Source organism: Gekko japonicus, unplaced genomic scaffold, assembly GCF_001447785.1.
Source record: "Gekko japonicus isolate JY-2015 unplaced genomic scaffold, Gekko_japonicus_V1.1 scaffold1095, whole genome shotgun sequence".
Taxonomy (NCBI): domain Eukaryota; kingdom Metazoa; phylum Chordata; class Lepidosauria; order Squamata; family Gekkonidae; genus Gekko; species Gekko japonicus.
Genome location: NW_015172036.1, coordinates 554,921 through 558,508, shown reverse-complemented (window position 1 = coordinate 558,508; position 3,588 = coordinate 554,921).

Below are 3,588 nucleotides of genomic sequence, written 5' to 3'. Positions count from 1 at the left end.
ATCCACAGTAAACCACACGATGGTCACCTCCAGGCTAGACTACTGTAATGTGCTTTACGCAGGGTTGTCCTTGAGACTGAGACTGAAATTACAGCTTGTCCAGATTGCAGCAGTGTGGGTCCTTACTGGGACCCCATCAACAGTGCATATTCAACCAGTGCTTCATCAGCTGCACTGGCTCCAAGTCGAGTCCCAGATTAGGTTCAAGGTTTTGGTCCTGACCTTGGTCAAGTACCTTAGCAGGATCACACCACACACACTCAGGCTTCTTGAAAAGATAAGTGGTTTATTAGTAGTCCATAACTAAAGAACGAATATACAGCTTGTGTCAGGAATGACCTGTAGTATAATGGCCCCTGACTTATAGTAACTTCAAACTCCCCCCCCCCAAGCAATGGATACATTTGGCGCACGCGGCAAAAGCCAAGCAGAGAAAAAAGCTGCAAAGCAGGGTAGCCATTAGGTTTCCCAGCCATCTCATCACAGCTGGGCACGGCAAGGTTAAAGCTGTGATAGCAAGCAGTAGCTGGGCAGAAAGGCACTGGGAAAGCGGAGGAGAGAATCACCCCCACATACCAATGCCATGACAGGGCTACCTGACACCTGAAGTCTGGGACTAGCGTATCTATAGGACCACCTCTCCCTATATATCTTCCAAAGGACATTACATTCTGAAAATAAGAGCCTCCTGACAATCTCTGGCCCAAAGTATATCCGGCTGTACTCAACCAGAGCCAGGGCCTTTTTGGCCCTGGTGCCGGCCTAGTGGAACTCTGTGCCTAATGACATCCAGGCCCTATGGGACCTAATGCAACTCCACAGAGCCTGTAAGACAGAGATGTCCTGCCAGACCTATGCTTGAGGACAGCAACAGTTCACCAACAAGCCTGGCCTCCCTGTCTCCTCCCCTCTAGAGATGGATATTCAATGCTGACTAGCTAATTATTGCTGTTTTACATTTTATTCTGTGTATGTATGTGTGTTTGTGTATCTTGTTGGAACTGTATTTATAAGTTGTTAACCACCCTGAGCCCTTAGGGGGAGGGCGGTAAATAATAATAATATTACTACTACTACTACTACTACTACTACTACTACTACTACTACTACTACTACTACTACTACTACTACTACTACTACTGTCTTTGCTGGACTCTGTTTTTGCTGGATTCAGTTTCAACCTACTCTGCTTCAACCACCCAACCATGGCCTCCAAGCCCATGGACAGATTTTCTGGGGTGGTATTTGGATGGCCATCCAATAACAGATACAGCTGGGTGTCATAAGAACATAAGAGACGCCAATGTTGGATCAGGCCAAAGGCCCATCCAGTCCAACACTCTGTGTCACACAGTGGCCAGAAATACCAGTGCCATCAGGAGGTCCAGCAGTGGGGCCAGGACATTAGAAGCCCTCCCACTGTTGACCCCCCCCCCCCAAGCACCAAGGGCATATTGATAACACCCCAGCCCGAAGCTCTGTGCCAGGTGGGTGAGGGGATGCATGTAGATGTTAAACAACATTGGGGAGAAAAGTGCCCCATGAGGGACCCCACATGTTAAGGGGTATCTGGAGGACACACTCTCACCCAGCGCAACCCTCTGTCCCTGACCTTGGAGGAATGAAGTAAGCCATTGTAATATATGCCTCTTTGGACAATTATGTTCCAAAGGTTATGGATTATTATTTCAAATACCATTCTACATCCACCCACAGTTGAATTCTTTAGTGGAGGAGACTCAGATGAAAGTCTGCTCTAGTGATTTCCTGGGTACCAAGAAGCGCAAGGATTTACATGCACTTTTTCATGGATCCTCCCAACCAAAGAAAGAGGAAAGGAGCAAAGAGCCTGCCTTGCTTCTGCTTTAACTGCTTCATCTAAGTCAGGCTGGAAACAGTGTTCCCCCTAAACTGAGTTAATGTGAGCTAGCTCACAGTTTTTTAGCCTCCAGCTCACACATTTTTGTCTTAGCTCAGAAACGATGGCTCCAAAGCAAACTGATTTATGCAGCAGCCAAATCGCTCACTCACAACTTTAATGTCAGTAGCTCACAAAGTTGAATTTTTGCTCACAAGACTCCACAGCTTAGAGGGAGCATTGGCTGGAAATAAATATTTCAGATGGAAATGGCTTACAGGTATGTAGATAGTTCATTATCTAGATTGATAATATTAGGTGTTAATAAACCACTTACAAATAAAACCTCTCTCCTAGCAAATGTCCAAAATGGTTGTAGAGAAGACAAGTGGGGACCCACAAGAGACTTGTGGGGATGAGGCATTTCCTCATCTTTGCTTCCTTCCCTCTTCTTCCCTCTTCCCCTTTCTTTCTCTCCCCAAGCCAATCTCCTCTTCTTTTTCTTTCCAACCCTCCACCAAGCCAATACCTCCTTCTTTGTCTTTCTCTCCCCCCCCAGCCAATCCCCCTTCTTTCTTCCCCTCCAAGCCAATACCCCCATCCAAGGGCGTAGACTTTCCAATTTCCCAGGGGGGGCTGGGGCTGGGGCCAGGCCAGAGGCATTGCTAAGTCATTAAAAGAACTGGGACCCAATGACATTGACATCATAGGGAGGAGCTAGTGATATCACAGGCATGGTTACTATCTATGGAGGTGGACCCATGTGGGATTTAGGGATGGGCTCCCCAGAAATTTAGGGAGGCCTGGGAACCGCCCTAGCAATGTCCCCGGGCTGGGCTAACCCCAGGAACAGTTGCCTTCTTAGCACACTGCTTAGAAACTTAGAAAGCCCCCCCCCACACCCCACACTGGAATAAGAACATAATATCAGGCCATACCACATTGCAATAAAGCCCCTACAACTGTATACAGAAATACTGAGCTTCCCTACCATTTGCCACAACTAGCCCACCACACAAGAAGAAGAGATTGGATTTATACCCCGCCCTTCACTACCCAAGGGAGTCTCAGAGCGGCTTACAAACGCCTTTCTCTTCCCCTTCCCACAACAGACACTCTGTGAGGTAGGTGGGGCTGAGAGAATTCTGACAGAAACTGCTCTTGCTTGTGACTGACCCAAGGTCACATCAGCAGGTGCAAGTGGAGGAGTGGGGAACCAAACCCGGTTCTCCCAGATTAGACTCCGCACACTTAACCACTACACCAAACCACGACACAACCACGATCAAGACTCCTAAGTGGACCAACAGACAGGCATACACTTGTTTGAGAAACTATTACATTACAACACCTCTGGAACATTACAGATCAGTAGAGGCAGCACTGCACAGTGGTCAGAGTTGCAGATTGATGTGGGGAGACCCAGGTTTGTATTCTCACTCTGCTGGCTGAGTGACCCCGGGCCAAATCTCCCCCTCTCTACCTAACCTACCCCACAGGGTTGTTGTGAGGGTAACACACACACAATTTTTAAAAAGGTGTTCAAAAGTGAGCTGGGTGACCTTGGGTCAGTCACAGCTCTTTCAGAATTCTCAGCCCCCCTCCAAATCTCCCCCTCTCTACCTAACCTACCCCACAGGGTTGTTGTGAGGGTAACACACACACAATTTTTAAAAAGGTGTTCAAAAGTTGGAACTATTGGAAGGGGAAGGACTTGCCTGGGGCACCAC